Source organism: Carettochelys insculpta, chromosome 2 (genome assembly GCF_033958435.1).
Source record: "Carettochelys insculpta isolate YL-2023 chromosome 2, ASM3395843v1, whole genome shotgun sequence".
Classification (NCBI taxonomy): domain Eukaryota; kingdom Metazoa; phylum Chordata; order Testudines; family Carettochelyidae; genus Carettochelys; species Carettochelys insculpta.
In genome coordinates this window covers 76,937,611-76,954,612 of record NC_134138.1, presented here as the reverse complement: position 1 = coordinate 76,954,612, position 17,002 = coordinate 76,937,611, and positions in this window count along the sequence as shown.

The following is a 17,002-nucleotide window of genomic DNA, read 5'->3' as shown; positions in this document are numbered from 1 at the left end:
GTATAGAAAAAAGTTTCATGTTCTCTTTTTTTTTCCACACTAAGTTTTAAAAGTTTCTTTAACATTTCACAAGTTTTAGAGTAGAAAGCAAAGAAAATGAACAGAAAATACTCCTGACAATTCATTTTATTGTATCCAGAAGAAGAAAAGACAAGAATAAAAGTCCAAAAGCTGAAGCAAAACAATCTTAAATTAGAAATTAGGCATATATTTAATCATCAAGGTGATTGCCCAGTGTACCATACTACAAAGAGAAGCAATGGTTTCTTCATATCTTGAAGTCTCCAAGTCAAAACTGGCTGCCTTTGTGGAAGATAAGAAATTATGAGATTTCCTTAACTCACACCTAGCTGTAATTTTGTAGGTTATGTAGTGGCTGCATCCAGCCATTAGAGAGAGACATGACTACATTTAACTAGAATCAATGTCTTCTACAAGCCGTAATTACTATTAGCTGTAGAGAACTCATGTAAGTAATTAAAATATGTTGAAACATAAGCCAATGGAATGTGTTTCACACATAGTTAAATATAGTAATGGCTGTGAAAACAAAGCTCGGAGTTAGCTGCATATGGATGACTAACAGCATGCATTAAGCCTACTTGTGTTCTAACAAATGAAAACCAGAGATTTTGTATTTGGCTATAAGAAAAAAAAATAGCCTGTCTTATTTTCGTCTGTCATAGGCTTTAATTCATCTGAACACACAGAAGAATAAAGGGGAAAGGGCATGGGCATGGTACTCTCAGAAGAAAAGCCTGTAGAATATAGAAATATAAATAAATATGAAAAGAAGGTCATGAGAGTTAATAAATGGCACAGAAACTCATTGACATATTGTTGCCACAAGCATACTCTTTGAAGAGTTATATAAAAGAAATACATACATCCTTTTCTGTCATTCCATATGTGCCAGCTGGCCAATAAGAGGTAAAAAGCTGTGAATATATTAGCTTTTGATGGGGAAGAGCTTAAAAAGGTTGGAACTGCAATGTCTTGCCAGATAACCACAGTGATCTCAACAACCAGTTTAGATACTGATCCAGACCCAGAGATCTTTTAAAAACTGCTTCAAACTATTCCTCCGTTCTTTAGGCACCTCTTCCATCTCTCCTACCTACCTCCCCTTCATTTGCAATCCATACTTTACTGCTTGCTGCCTCAGTTTCCTAGAGCACCACGTGTAGCAGATCGTACATATGTGCCTCCTCCTCTAGATGTCAGGTTGCAGCGTGTATCATGGCGGATGAAGGGAGAAGAGGTCATGGAGAAAGATAAAAAAGAGCCCTGGATGCTGTTCAATGCACTCAAGAGAAAAAGATTTCTAGGAAAAGAAATATTTGTTGTAGAGCCAAGAGGGAGGAGCTGCTTCCTAGCTGGGTCTCAAGTCAAAAGGCTGTGAAGCATCCCTGGACATTCAGCTTTGTCATTATCTTAAAATGGGGAAGACTAACTGGGAAATGCCAACCTTTAATGTCACCTCTTCTTCCCCTTTGTTTTCCTGTTAGTGTATCATTAAATTGGGTGCATGTGTGTTCGTGAGTGGTGGTTATAAGTAAAAGGGATATTTGTTAAAGTCCTTATCAGTAAGTCGTGAAAGATTTTGAGCAAAATTTCTGAAACAGAATTCAAACTCAGAACTAATCTCCATCCTTGTTTAGATTTCTGTTTCAGTTCCTTGGTATCAGACAGTTATGATACTTAACAGTTTCCCATGAAAATCTCTGATTAGTTCTCCATATGTGAAAAATCGCAACCCCAGGTTGGCAGTATCTTAGTTGCCAATTGATCTCATTTTAGCCTGAAAACATTTCTGAAATGTGAAAACACAACTTGTCATGCAGCATTACTTCCTGTAAATCAATGTACCAGGTATTTTAAGGCTATCTCTACATTTACACAGCTAGTAGAGTATATATATCACATGCCCCTTATCATAGGTATAAATAGCTGTGTGTATGTTGAGGCACTGCTTAAGCATGTAGGCTTCAGTTACACCAGAACCTTAGTGTACATATCCTATTTGGCTTCTGGTATGCCCAAGCAGTGCCTCACCACCTGCAGTTATTTTAATTCTTTGGTGCCTCTCTCCTGCCAGAACATTTCATTCCCACATGCTACACACTATAATATGAATAGTAAGCTTCTCATTGCCATATATATCTACACATGCCCTATATAAACAATCTGGAGAAAGGGGTAACCAGTGAGAATGCAAAGTTTGCAGATAATACTGAACTGTCGAGGGAATTAAGACCAAAGCAGACTGAAGAACTTGAAAAGGATCTCACAAAATTAAGTGATTGGGCAGCAAAATGGCAAAGTAAATGTAATGTGGATAAATGTAAAGTAATGCACATTGGAAAATATAACCTCAGCTATATGGACAGTACCACGGGGGCTAATTTAGATACAACTAATTAGGAAAGAGATCTTGGAGTCATCATGGACAGTTCTGTGAAAATACCATGCAGTGGCAGTCAAAGAAATAAACAGGATGTTAGGAATCATTAAAAAAGGGATACAGAATAAGACTGTGATATTTTATTATGTCTATATAAAACCATGGTATGCCTACATCTTGAATACTGTGTACAGATGTGGTCTCCTCATCTCGAAAAATATATATTAGTATTAGAAAAGGTTCAGAAAAGGGCAGCTAAAATGATTCAGGGTTTCGAATGGGTCCTCTCTGAAGAGAGATTAAAGAGACTAGGACATTTCATCTTAGAAAAGAGGAACATAAGAATGGCCATACTGGGTCAGACCAAAAGTCCATCTAGCCCAGTATCTTGTCTGCCGACAGTAGCCAATGCCAGGTGCCCCAGAGGAGGTGAACCAAAGACAATGATCAAGTGATTTGTCTCCTGCCATCCATCTCCCGCCTTCGACAAAAGGCTAGGCAGCATACCTTACCCCTTGCTAATAGCCATCTATGGACCTAACCTCCAAATATTTATCGAGATCTTTTTTAAACTCTGTTAGACTCCTGGCCTTCACAGCATCCTCACAGGTTTATTAATGGGTAGCAGGTTCAAAATGAAATTAATGGGTAGCAGGTTCAAAACGAAGAAAAGAAAGTTTTCTTCACACAGCGTCCATAAGGGGTTCCACTGGTTGACTGTGCGCTGTGTGAAGAAGAACTTTCTTTTCTTCATTTTGAACCTGCTACCCGTTAATTTCATTTGGTGTCCTCTAGTTCTTATATTATGGGAACAAGTAAATAACTTTTCTGTATTCACTTTCTCCACACCATTCATGATTTTATATACCTCTATCATATTGCCCCCCAGTCTCCTCTTTTCTAGACTGAAAAGTCCCAGTCTCTCTAGCCCCTCCTCATATGGGACTCATTCCAAACCCTGAATCATTTTAGTTGCCCTTTTCTGAACCTTTTCTAATGCCAATATATGTTTTTTGAGGTGCGGAGACCACATCTGCACTCAGTGGGAGTAAAATAGAGGTATATAAAATCACAAGTGGTGTGGAGAAAGTGAATACAGAAAAGTTATTTATTTGTTTTCATAATATAAGAAGTAAGGGACACCAAATAAAATTAATGGAAGGCAGATTTAAAACAAATAAAAGAAAGTTCTTCATCACACAGCGCACAGTCCTTGCAAAAGGAAGCTGTGAAGGCTAGGATTATACAAAGGTTTGAAAAAAAGCTAGATAAATTCATGGAGGTTAGGTCCATTAATGGCTACTAGCCAGGATGGGTAAGGAATGGTGTCCCTAGACTCTGTCAGTGGCTGACAATGTATGGCAGGATTGAAATCACTTGATCTTTACCTGTTTGGTTCATTTCCTCTGGGTCACCTGGCATTGGCCACTGTCAGCAGACAGGTGTTAGCCGGTGGCCAGGTAATGTGCGGTGAGGTACTCCCCTGGGTCCTAAACAACCCAGTTTTTTACTGTTAGAGCAGGCAGCTCCTAGCACACTCACCCACGGCCAGGCTGTAGTAACCAAACGGTTAAAGTTCTTTTGTTGTGCCGGCTGTGTTGCAGTGACAAAAGGGTTAACAAAATGGTTAGGCTCAGAGCTTAACTAGTTACAAGTTTATTTAAGCTACAGTTATAAGCGTGCGGTTACAAAAGGCTATTGTTTACTTCTTATATGCTAGCAAAGTACAGGTGTTAACAAGTTACGTTACAATCCAATACAAAGATATCTGTTACCATATAACACAATGATATCTTGGCACTAGTTACAGAGCTCTAATTCTTTAGCTGTGCACAAAAAAGTCAGAGACCTAGCATGGGCGTATCTTACCCTCTCTGCGTTTCTCGATACCAGCGTAGCCAAGCCGGATCGGTCACTCAATTCCGCGGAAAGACGAATACGAGGTTGGGCGTCCCCAGTAGTGGACCTCGGGAAGCAATCACCTGACCCGACCAGCAGGTAGTTGGTGGAAATGCACTCAAAGTTAGAGTTCTGCTGGACCCATTTTTTATACCCCTTTTGGGTTACGTATTCTCTTTCTTATCTATGGTGCCAGATCATACTGGTCTGTCTTTGTGACACCAGTTTGTTACAAGGGCATTTCTTACTTAGTTTGCACTTGTAAGACAAGAGATAAACAATTTAGGAGTACAGGACATTCTTTTGTGCAGGCGGGGCACGTCACCTTCTGGGTGATTGTGTGTGTGCATCATATTGATCAATGCCAGCTGGGGTGATTTCTTGAGGGTCCCCCCCCCTCATGTTGTCAGTCTGCCCTGTTAGCCTTCTAGCTGTACTTTCTGCTTCTCAGGGTCACGATAAGCTAGCATATCTGGGCCTCAATGAGGGCATCAAAGACTGTGCTGTCAGCAGCCGTTTCCGTGCCCTGTGTGCTCCTCAGTGGGGGGGGCAACGAGCAAGCTGGCTTGTAAGGGGGAGACTTTGTCTGGCTACAACAGGATACTGGGCTGGATGGACCTTTGATCTGACCTTGTATGGCTGTTCTTATGTTTTTACATATTGCCATAACTGTAAATCATACCTAAACATGAAGTGCATCAAATTCCAATGGTCTTAATAGACAGCTCTTTTTAAAGATATAGATACATTTAAGTGAACATGTCTAAAGCTCTCTCAGCCAAACTTTATCTTTATTCAAAGACACTCACATAGGAACCAAGAAACTTCTTAATTTGGGGGAAAGGCAGCAAATAAATTTTCCCCTCTACAGAAGATTCAAGTTGTTCAGCTGTCTAAATTAAATTGTGATTAACTGTGCAATTAATAGCAAGAAGTTATGTGGCACCTTATAAACTCACAGATATTTTGGAGCATAAACTTTTATGGGCAAAGACCTGCTGCATCAGATGCATGTGTGGGGATTCCAGAGGAGGGTCTAAATGTATAGGCTTGTGAAAAGGAGGGAGTCCAAGTCAAGAGGATGGCTTGAGCTGATAAGGTCAGTTCAGTCAAGGATGATGTGGCCCATTATCAGGAGCTAATGTGAAGTTGTGAACATCAAGAGAGGAGAAACCAGATCAATTCAGTCAGGGAGGATGTGGCACATCATCAGTAGCTAATGTAGCTGCAAACCCAAGTCCAGTGAAGTGATTTGTTTCTGAGACACCCTCAACCAAAATTTTTCTATTACCTTTTCTTAAATTTGACACTCCTAGTAACAACTTTTGATGAGGTAGACTTCAGGGTATGAGGCCATTTCAAAGGAAGTTCATATTTGTACTTGTCATACAGATTAATTAGATATGAGGCTGCACTGTGATAGAAAACAAAAAAAAACATTAATGCCAGTTTTGGGCTTCGAGTGTGTCACATAAAAGAGCAAGGAAGTAAATATCCCTTGGTATGTAGGGGGAGATCACATACTGATCACTGTGTTCGGTTTTGAACATTTCAGTATGTGACATGAAAAATACATTGATTCACTGCAGGGAAGATAGGAAAAGATGGTGCCAAACAAGGACCACGTCTCTAACTTATTATGTCTAGAAACTAGAGCTATGCCAGTCTGCATCCTCAGCTGACTTCTGGGGGCACTAGGACTCCACCTTAAATAGTGCTAACAACCAGTCTCTTTAGTATCTTTGTCCTAGTATCGGAGGGGTAGCCGTATTAGTCTGGATCTGCAAAAGCAACGAGGGGTCCTGTGGCACCTTATAGGCTAACAGAAATGTGTGAGCATGAGCTTTCGTGGGCAAAGACCCACACATGCATCTGACAAAGCTGGTCTTTGCCGATGAAAGCTTATGCTCATACATTTCTGTTAGCCTATAAGGTGCCACAGGACCCCTCGTTGCTTTTGTCCTATTAATTATCTATTTCAAAATCTTTCTCTTTGGTTGCCAAAGGCTAAAAATTAGGGCAATTTTCCAAGCCTGCTCACGGGCACAAGCCCACGGGATCTCCCCCCACACCCTCAACCCTCAAAGCTCTCCCCGTGGTCTTGCAAGGCACCTTCAAGAGTTCAAGAGTACGGCAGTACCTCTTGTGCTTTTCCAGAATCACCCTGGCTCTTCCCTGGTATCCCATATTGATTTCTTGAGCTCTTGGGCATAGGTTTTACAATGATTGGGCCAGCTTGCGAACACAAAGTCCTCCACCAAGGTGCTGGGGTTACGTTGGCATGCTCAGGTTTCATGGAGTTTGGCGTAATCTCTAGGTGCTGTTCGAGTACCAATGTCAGCTGGAGCATGGGTTGCTGATTACAGCCAGCAGGTGGGCTAAATTGCAAGTTGCTGGTCCAAGGCCTGGTGTCATATCCTGGGGAAGAATTTTTTGGTCTGGAACAGGGATTGAGATTTTCATGAACAGAGGTTTTCTTTTTTGGCTTCGGAGCATTAGAAATGATAACTGTTAGTAAATAATGCACAGGTAAGAAAAAGTATGGCTATGTTCAGTGTTACAGCTGGTTGTCTGAAGACTCATTCTGAAATGTAATGTTCACAGTTAATCTATTCTTATATCTCTTATACTCTGTCGTCAAACAGTAATGTCAGCGGGATTTGCTTGGAGAATAGCTTTTCTCTTTATTTGCATACAAGCAAGGGCACTTGTGAATGGATAAGGTTACTTGTCAGTCATTTTTGGAAGTTTTTAGACTGTTTCTTTCATCTGGTCTCAAAGAATACAAGATATGACATAACTTAAATAACCAAACAACCATCATGAACAACAAGTAACTGACATGAGACATGCATGAAACCCCAAGCAGATAAAAATGAATTGCATAAACTATTCAGTGAATACTTACAAAACAGACACATTCACAGAAATCAGATGGCCGAAAGAAAACCAGGCATAAGATACTTTGGCTACGTCTACACGTGAAGCCAACATCGAAATAGGCTATTTCGATGAATAACGTCTACACGTCCTCCAGGGCCGGCAACGTCGATGTTCAACTTCGACGTTGCTCAGCCCAACATCGAAATAGGCGCAGCGAGGGAACGTCTACACGCCAAAGTAGCACACATCGAAATAAGGGTGCCAGGCACAGCTGCAGACAGGGTCACAGGGCGGACTCAACAGCAAGCCGCTCCCTTAAAGGGCCCCTCCCAGACACAGTTGCACTAAACAACACAAGATACACAGAGCTGACAACTGGTTGCAGACCCTGTGCCTGCAGCATAGATCCCCAGCTGCCGCAGAAGCAGCCAGAAGCCCTGGGCTAAGGGCTGCTGCCCACGGTGACCATAGAGCCCCGCAGGGGCTGGAGAGAGAGCATCTCTCAACCCCCCAGCTGATGGCCGCCATGGAGGACCCTGCAATTTCGACGTTGCGGGACGCGGATTGTCTACACGGTCCCTACTTCGATGTTGAACGTCGAAGTAGGGCGCTATTCCTATCTCCTCATGAGGTTACAGACTTCGACGTCTCGCCGCCTAACGTCGAAGTTAACTTCGAAATAGCGTCCGACGCGTATAGACGCGACGGGCGCTATTTCGAAGTTGGTGCCGCTACTTCGAAGTAGCGTGCACGTGTAGACGCAGCTCCTCATGCCCAAGTAGCACACATCGAAATAGGGATGCCAGGCACAGCTGCAGACAGGGTCAACGGGCGGACTAGCGCTTCCGGGGCAACAGCTAGCCGCTCCCTTAAAGGGCCCCTCCCACATACACTCAGCCTGCACAGCACGCGGTCTGAGGAGCCATAGGCACACAGACCCCGGGCGCCACAGTCATGGACCCCCAGCAGCAGCAGCAGCAGCAGCAGCAGCAGCAGCAGCTAGAGGTCCACCCAGCCCTCCCGGCAGGAGCAGGGCTTGCCCTGGCCCATGCCATGTGAGAGGCAGCTGAGTACCTTCTTGCCCCAGGGGAGGAGATGCCCCCAGGGCTGCAGGGCTCAACCCCTACCCCTGCAGCATCCCGCTCCACCCCCCGCCTCACACGCCGGCGGCTGTGGAGCTACCCCACCAGCACCGACTGGTGGGAGCGGCTGGTGCTTGGAGAGTGGGACGACGACCACTGGCTCAGGAACTTCAGGATGAGCCGGCAGACATTCCTGGAGCTGTGCCAGTGGCTCACCCCCACACTCAGGCACTGGGACACCGCCATGCGGCGTGCCCTCCCTGTGGAGAAACGGGTCGGCATCGCTGTCTGGAAGCTGGCCACTCCGGACAGCTACCGATCCGTGGGGCAGCAGTTTGGTGTCGGAAAGGCCACCGTCGGGGCTGTCTTCATGGAGGTAAGAGAACCCACAGGGGGAGGCCAGGGCAGGGCAGGGGGGCCAGGGCAGAGCAGGGGGGCCAGGGCAGGGCAGGGCAGGGCCACGCACACCCTGCTCACCCCTCATTGGGGCTGTCCCATGTGCTTTCTCTGCAGGTCGTGCGTGCCATCAACGCCATGCTTCTGCACAGGCTCGTGAGGCTGGGGGACCCACATGCCACTGTCGCCGCCTTTGCCACCCTGGGCTTCCCCAACTGCTTCGGGGCTCTGGATGGGACTCACATCCCCATCCGCGCCCCGCACCACAGTGGAGGACGATACCTCAATCGGAAGGGCTACCATTCAGTCATCCTGCAGGCCTTGGTGGACAGCCGGGGACGTTTCCAGGACATTTACGTGGGCTGGCCTGGCAGCACCCACGACGCCCGAGTTTTTCGGAACTCGGGCCTGTGCCGCCGGCTGGAGGCGGGGACCTACATCCCCCAGCGGGAGATCCCTGTGGGGCACACCACCATGCCCTTCTGCGTCATCGCAGATGCGGCCTACCCCCTCCGGCCGTGGCTCATGCACCCCTACACGGGCCATCTCTCCGCTAGCCAGGAGCGCTTCAACGAGCGCCTGAACCGTGCGCGCCAGGTGGTGGAGCGCTCATTTGGCCGCCTCAAGGGACGCTGGTGATGTCTCCTGACCCGCCTGGATGCGGGCCCCAACAACATCCCCCAGACTGTGGGTGCCTGCTGCGCCCTGCACAACCTCGTGGAGAGCAAGCGGGAGACCTTTCTGCAGGGCTGGGCCGCGGAGGCTGGCAGGGCACACGTGCAGCCACCTGCTGCCCCCAGTCGGCAGGTGGATCCCGAGGGGACCCGGGTCCGGGAGGCCCTGCAGGCCCACTTTGACCAACAGGCCGAGGGGTGAACTCTGCCCAGGCCCCCTACTGCCCGCCCCTTCCTCCCCCACACTCCTGCCCCAACGCCCACACCATGGAGCACCCCACCGCCCCCCCCCACTTGTCCTGTACAAATGACAGCACGAACTTGTGGCTGAACGTAAACTTTTTTTTTGTCTTTCAGAAACTTTTTTTTTTTTTTCAATAAATATGTCAAACACAAACCATAATGTAGGGACAAATGTTCAACAAAAGCAAGATGTGCACAAATAAAACAATACAACAACAAAGCAAACAAGTGTGCGCCATCAACCAAAAAGAAATCCAGGGAGGAGAACGGGGAGAACTATTTACATGGGGGGGACGGGGCAAACGGGGGCACCAAAAAAAAACAGTCCAACTATATACAAAACAACAAGGGGGGCGCCACGTCCCGGGACCCTCGCCCCTAGAGCCCAGCACTGGGCGTGCCCGGCCGGGAGCCCCGCCGTGCCTGCAGTCTGGTCCGCGGCTGGGTGGGAGCGGGCTGGACCGGAAGGTATCGGTGCCGGCGAGTCTCAGGTGGCTCCAGGGGTCCCTCGGCGCTGTGGCCCTCGCGGGTGGGTGGTGGGGTGACGGCGGACAGCCCGGCGATGGCCGGAGCAGCTGGTGGTGGGGCTTCAGGAGCAGGCGGGGCGGGCGATGGCTGGGCCGGCGCGGCATGGGGGGCCAGGTATTCAACCAGGCGGTTAAATGTCTGGATATAGGCCCCCCATGCCTCCTGGCGCCAGGCCAGGGCCCTCTCCTGCAGCTGGAGGTGCTGCTCCGACACCTCCAGCTGCCGGCGGAGGATGGTCAGCAGCTGGGGGTCCGTGGCCGTCGCCGGTAGTAGGTGCGGGGTCCGCCGTCTTGCCCTCCGCGGGGCCGGTGGTTCCTCGGCCGAGGGGCTGCCCTGGAGCGATGGTCCCGGAGGGCTCTCCGGGACAACTGAGGCCTCGCCGGCGCTCTCTTCCGGTCCTTCAGGTGGTGCAGGTGCAGGTGCAGGACACAGGAGAGGAGGGGGGAAAGAAGAATGGAGACAGGCGTTAGTGTGGCCCCCGAGCCGTGGCCTCTGTCCCCCCCGCCCTGTGCTGCAGGTTCCCCATCTCCGTCCCCAGGAGATGCTGCTGTGATGGACGGGGTTCAGGGGTCCCCCTGCCCTGCACCCCGTCCCCTGGTGGGAGCGACTCTCACTTCACCCCGCAGGGTCTGAGAGCAGGAGAGGTTTCTTAGGCCACAGATGGCCAGTTTCTGGCAGGAGTGACAGCACCAGCTGTCGGGAGAGACAGTCCTTCCAACCCGTCGTGGGGAGAAGACCCCAAGGGGGACCCCTCTGGGATGCAGATTTCCCCCTCCTCTGGCTGGCTACCTACCAGCTCTCCCTTCCCCTAGCCTCTACCTGTGGCCCCCGCCCTCGCCCCCCAATTCCAAGCCAGCTCGGCTCCTCCCTCCTGTTTGTTCAGGGCAGAGGTGTCACCTGCCAGCTGTAGCCCCAGGATCCTCCTTTGGCCCTGGGAGCTCTTCGGCTCTTGTGGCTCATATGTAGGCTGAGTCTCCCTTTGGCACTCCCCCCACTCCATCACATGCTGCTGCTGCGGGGTGTCCCACCCCTCCGCCCGGGGGCCCCTCGAGGTTCCGCTCCCCCCTGGCCCGGGGATGGGGCATGGCACTGTCATGCAGGGTGGTGGGGGGGCAGGGGCTGATGGCTGCAGTGCTGTGAGGGCCATGGCCCTGGTGTCCTTGGGGCCATGGCCATGTGAGCGTCTGGGGGGCCCTGGACACATCTCTGTTACCCCTGCCCCTCAAGCCCAGGGGTGTCCACCAGAGAGGGGTACCTACCTGTGGGTCCGCTCCACTGGTCCGGAGATCCCCGGGGGTCAGAGGCCCTGCTGCTGCTCCGGGATGGCAGGAGGAGGATCTGCAGGCTGGATTCTGCGGAGGAGGAGCCCCCCTCCTCCTCCTCCTCCTGCCGCGATGTCCCGGGGATGGCCTCCGGGGGGGGCCCCCAGGGTGCAGGGCTTGCCTCCGGGGCAGACTCCGGCTGCAGGGCCTGCTGGGCCTCGTCAGCCGAGGTGTCAAGGGTGGCCGGAGGGGAGGAGGTGTGCCGGGAGCCCAGGATGTCCCTGAGCTCCCTGTAAAAGGGGCAAGTGACGGGGGCGGCCCCAGATCAGCTGGCCGCATCCCGGGCCCGGGCGTAACCCTGCCGCAGCTCCTTGACTTTACTCCGGACATGGTCCGGAGTGCGGGCAGGGTGACCCCGGGCAGCCAGGCCCTCGGCCAGTCAAGCGAATGCATCCGCATTCCGCCTCTTGCTCCCCATTACCTGGAGCACCTCCTCCTCACTCCAGAGCCCCAGCAGGTCCCGCAGCTCGGCCTCCGTCCAGGAGGGGCCCCGCTGCCGCTTCCCAGACTGCCTGGCCCTCTGGCTGGGCTGGCTGCCCTTGCTCCCCTTGGGGGGTGTCCCCTGGGGGCGCTGGGGGGGCTGCTGGGCAGCCATCGCCACTGTGTGGTGGGCTGAGGGCTGTGCAGGCTGCCCGCGTGTGCAGGCTGCAGCCTGCACGTTGCCTCAGCTTCCTGCAGAGGCAGGGCGGGGGAGGGGACCTTTAAGGGGCCGCTCCACGCGGCCACCAGTGAGCTGAGGGGCTGGAGAGAGTGTCTCTCAACCCCCCAGCTGATGGCCGCCATGGAGGACCCGGCAATTTCAACGTTGCGAGACACGGATCGTCTACACTGTCCCTACTTCGACGTTGAACGTCGAAGTAGGGCGCTATTCCTATCCCCTCATGGGGTTAGCGACTTCGACGTCTCGCCGCCTAACGTCGAAGTTAACTTCGAAATAGCGCCCGACGCGTGTAGCCGCGACGGGCGCTATTTCGAAGTTAGTGCCGCTACTTCGAAGTAGCGTGCACATGTAGACACAGCTTTTATGTGCAATAACTAATTTTACTGGCTCCTTTTGGTAGCTAAAAGTCAGTCTCTGGTCACAGTGGCAGGCAGAAGAGAGGAATAGGTTTCTAGTTCATACTCTTTTTTTTCTCCTAAGCTGTGTCTATACTAGCGAGTACTTTCAAATTTTCAGGCCCTCTTTCACAAGAGAGTGCAGAGCATCTACACACACACAGCGCACTCTTTCAAAAGGAAAATCGAAGGAATGCACCCCAACTTTTCAAAACACTATTCTTCACTGGAAATAGGAAAAGCCCCACCTTCAAAAGGCTCATTCAAAAGAAAAAGTGTGTAGAAGCTCCAAGATCCGCTTTTTCAAAAGAGTGAGTCTGCCATGGCACCAGCCAGCTGGGACACAGAGACATGCTGCCCAGCACCGGCAGGGGTCTATGGTCCACGCATGCAGCAGCCCTTAAATTCACATGGACCCAGAAAGCCCAGTGCAGGAAGCTGAGAGCGTGCAGGCAGCGTCATTGCAGACGCTGCCCCTGCATGGCCCGGAGAGACCCCCAGCAACTCCTGGAGCATGATGACCAGCAGCCAGATACATGAGGATTCCCAGGGTGCCCCTTCTGAGCATGCCTAGTACTTGCAGGGGTGCAGCCAGCCTTGGAAAAAAGCGAGTCCCCTCCTGGACTGAGTATGAGCTCAAGAAATGGGCACAAATCAGCGGAATGCAGCTGCTTTTGCCCAGCTGGCTGATGGCCTGTCCTCTTGGGGCCACCTTGTCCGCACTCCTGACCTAGTCAGGACCAAGATTAAGGAGCTGCAGTCGGGATATGCCTGGGCCAGGGACTCGGCCAGCTGGTCAGGGGCAATGACTGCATCCTGCCCCTTCTATAAGGAGCTACAGAGTTTCCTTGGGCCCAGAGGTACCACCTCCCTTCCCGCCACCCTGGACACCACCACCAAGGAGCCCCACCCCAGGGGCAACGAGGAGCCAGGACCTGCAGCCAGCCCAGCCCCACCACATCGGGACCAGAGCCAGAACCAGTTCCGGAGTGTTTGAGCGACGAGAGTGAGCTGGTCATCGACTTCCCCTCCCTCTCCTCCAACCATGCCTCTGCCAGGTGGGCATCTCCTGACCTCAGCGGTGGACTCTGTTAAGTACCCAACAGGGCACACACCCTGGCTAACAGGGAGGGGGCTCCACACACACCAGAGAGCCCCTCACACCATCTTCAGACCCTGGCTGGCCACAACCCATCTGAATGTGGCCCTTGGGGCAGCATCACAGCTGCCAGCAGCCTTCCAGAACCCTCTTCCCTGGATAGCATCGCACCTGCTCCTGGGGAGAGGGGTAGGTAGGGCCGGACCTCACAAGGGGGTCGTCCCCCCAGGGCTGGGACCCTTTCTGCCTCCTTGATCCACCAGGGCTGCCTTGCCATCAGACAGGGAGCAGGGACCTGCTGCCCATGGGGGGATTGGGGTGTGGCCCACAGGGCAGGGGTTCAGGACTCACAGCCTGTCCCTCTCTTCTTTTCCATTCCCGCAGCTGCGCCATCAGAGGGTCAGGAAAGCCTCACACCCTCTGTGGTCCCAGACAGCCCCCCCCCCGAGGTGAGGGATGGAGACTGGGCAGCCCCAACACCGGCAGCAGGGTGTCCCTGCTCCAGGAGGAGCCAGAGATGGAGCATGGATGACGTCCACCTCACCACCTCCATCCGGTGCCAGGTTGGGGTTACAGAGCAGGGCCTCTGCCTGAAGGAGGTCAAGGCAAACTGGAGCTCTGCAGCCTGTGGGGAGTAGATGGGGACCCTGAAGCACATGGTGAGCACCTTCAAGGAGCTTCTGGCCTGGCTGCCCTCTTCCACTGCCCCTCCTGCTATTCCCCTGCTGCCCCCTCACTGCCCTTCCTTCTGTGGCCCCCCACCAGGCCCCCTGAAGAGGCCCCAGTTGAGGCTGAGCCCACTGCTGAGGCTGAACTCCAGCCCTATCTCCCCATCCTCCCCACTCCGTACCGGCCCTGCCAGGGACCTCAAGCCAGGGGAGGCCAGGGATCCCAGGGGGCGTCATCATTTGAGGCCATCCACCCCTCTCCTGCAATAAGACCTCCCTCCATGAGGTGCATCCATGTCCCCTGCCGTTATAAAAACACTTTGCCCGTCTTCCCGTGTTCTGTTCTATGCTGTTGTTAATAACTGCACAGTTTGATTAAAGAGAATATATTTTATTTTCTCCACATATGTACCCATGAGGGCTTGTGGGGAGTGCCAGACCCCCACCGCTAGTCCTCTCCTGGCTCCCTCAGATCCCTCCCAGGTCCTGGTCCCCAATGGGTCCCCTTTCCTGGGATCCTCCTCCCTGTGGGTGTGTGACCTTGCCCATACCAAACTGGTGGCCGACAGAGCCATAGCTGTCTGGAACAGCTAGTGTCCTGACAGCTATTGCAACCCTCTTATCAATGGGGAGGGTGTGCCACATCCAGATGTCCTGATCCTGCAGCGCAGGGACTAGCCACTGGCACAGCTCCAGGAACATCAGCCACCACATCCAGAAATTCTGGAGCCACCTGTCATTGTCCCATTCCCCCATGACCTGTTGCTCCCACCACTCGGTGCTAATGGGGTATCCCAGAATTGGAAGAGAATGAGTGGTGGGGCGGTGCCAGAGGAGTCGCAGGTCCTGGGGTTCAACAACCATGCTAATGGGGGCAGACCCCAGCAGGAGGTGGAGGGCACCCACCGCTGGTGAGGACAGCAGGGTGACCACACCACTGGTGACAGCCAGAAGCAGCTGAAGCTGCTGCTGCTGATCCATTGTGCCTTGTCTGCACTGGCATCTGCTGGGTTTGTGGCAGCTCAGTAAGCCTCATTCTGTGCAGGGCGAGGCTGCTGGGGAGGGTTTTCAAGAGGGCGACCAGCTGCAGCCATGGAAGGGCTTGTCAGCCATGTGACCCTATCTGCGGAGTTTCCTGGCACTTTCTTTCAAAAGGGCATAGGGACAGTGTAGAGTGCCTTGCATTTTCAAAAGTGCAGCTCAGAAGCCCCAGCCCCTGTTCACATATGGACAATGATTTGTGAAAGGCGACCTTTTGATTTGTCATTTTTTAAAGGGCACCTTTCAAAATTGTGCTCTAGTATAGACCTTGGTCTAGTCTGTGATTCTCTAGACATCAAAGACTTGTCTACATGAACATTTAGTTTTCAGCAAGCTGGGATGTGAATTTATGCAACATTGTGTGGGCCCAGCTGATGCAAACTAACCGTTTATTAGCTCTCTTTCATCTACTCCCATTTCAAAATGGGATAATAGAAAGTGCACTAATGAATTGTTAGTATATGTCAGCAGGTCTACAAAGTTAGGTCAAACCCCAGCTGTAGAAAGCCCTGAGGAGCACTTGAACAAGCTAAATTAATGCCAACATTTCTACAAATTTAACATCAAAAGTTAAGGGATAGAATTTTTGAAAGCATCCAAGTCACATTTTCAGATTAAAGGGATTTAGGTTCCTGGATCCATAAATCACTTTTGGTAATGGCTCTGTGTCATTAGGCATTTAAAAATGTTGCCCACGAGCTGGGTTTCCAGAGAAACAGAGCACTTGTGTCTTCTGACGAATCAACAAGAGCTTCAGAAGCTTGCACTTCTCAATCAAAGACTAATACTAGGATAGAAAAAGCAATAATATATAAATGCTTTTCCTAAATGATATGGCCACTCATAAGGAAATTTTGAAGTGCTGAATGATCAATTTTCTTTTCCACTTTATAAGCAACTATTCAGAAGGGAATGAGGAAGAAGAGCTCCCAGATGGGTTTCATGGGGAGAATGGGAAGCTAGGGTGTGGTAGTGTGTGTTTTTTTGGAATTTATACATAAATCGTAAAGTTAACAAACTCTGTGATGATGACACTGGTTCCCATGACTAAAAAATGGTGTCAGGCTTTCCTGGGATTGGACTATTACCCAAAATTCATGATCTATATCACTGCTCTTGCAGCACTGTTCACAGTGAGCAACTGGATGTGATGAGGCTTTTATCCAAGATAAAATACTATTCTACACCAACAGTCTGCACTTGGATGGCGGGACCTCTCACTGTCATTCCACATTTGTCTTGGAAACAGTATTGTTATAGGTCCTTCAGTGTGTGCAACTTCCTATAGTATGTATGAATTGGCAGCTACCACCCTGGCTACGTCTACACTAGCCCCTTCCTCTAGGAAGGGGCATGGCAACGAGCGAGCTGGGAAGATGCAGTGCCTCATTCGCGTAATGGCGGCTGCACATGATTCCAAAGTGCTGCTTTTGAATTGCGCACTGCCCCTGTAGACAGGGTCCTTTCGAAAGGAACCCTGGACTTCGAATCCCCTTCTTCCTATTTGGAATACAGGGTCACAGCACCACTCAAGTTTGATGCATCCAGCTCTTTCACCTCCAGCTACAGAGAGCCGAATGGACCAAAGCTGAGTAGCACTGTCTCCTGCTTAACCATTTGAATTGTTGGGAGGCACACCAGGAGTCACTGACCAATTGGGAGGCTGCAGGACATTTAAAAAGGCTTGCCTGCTTCTTCTCAGGAAAG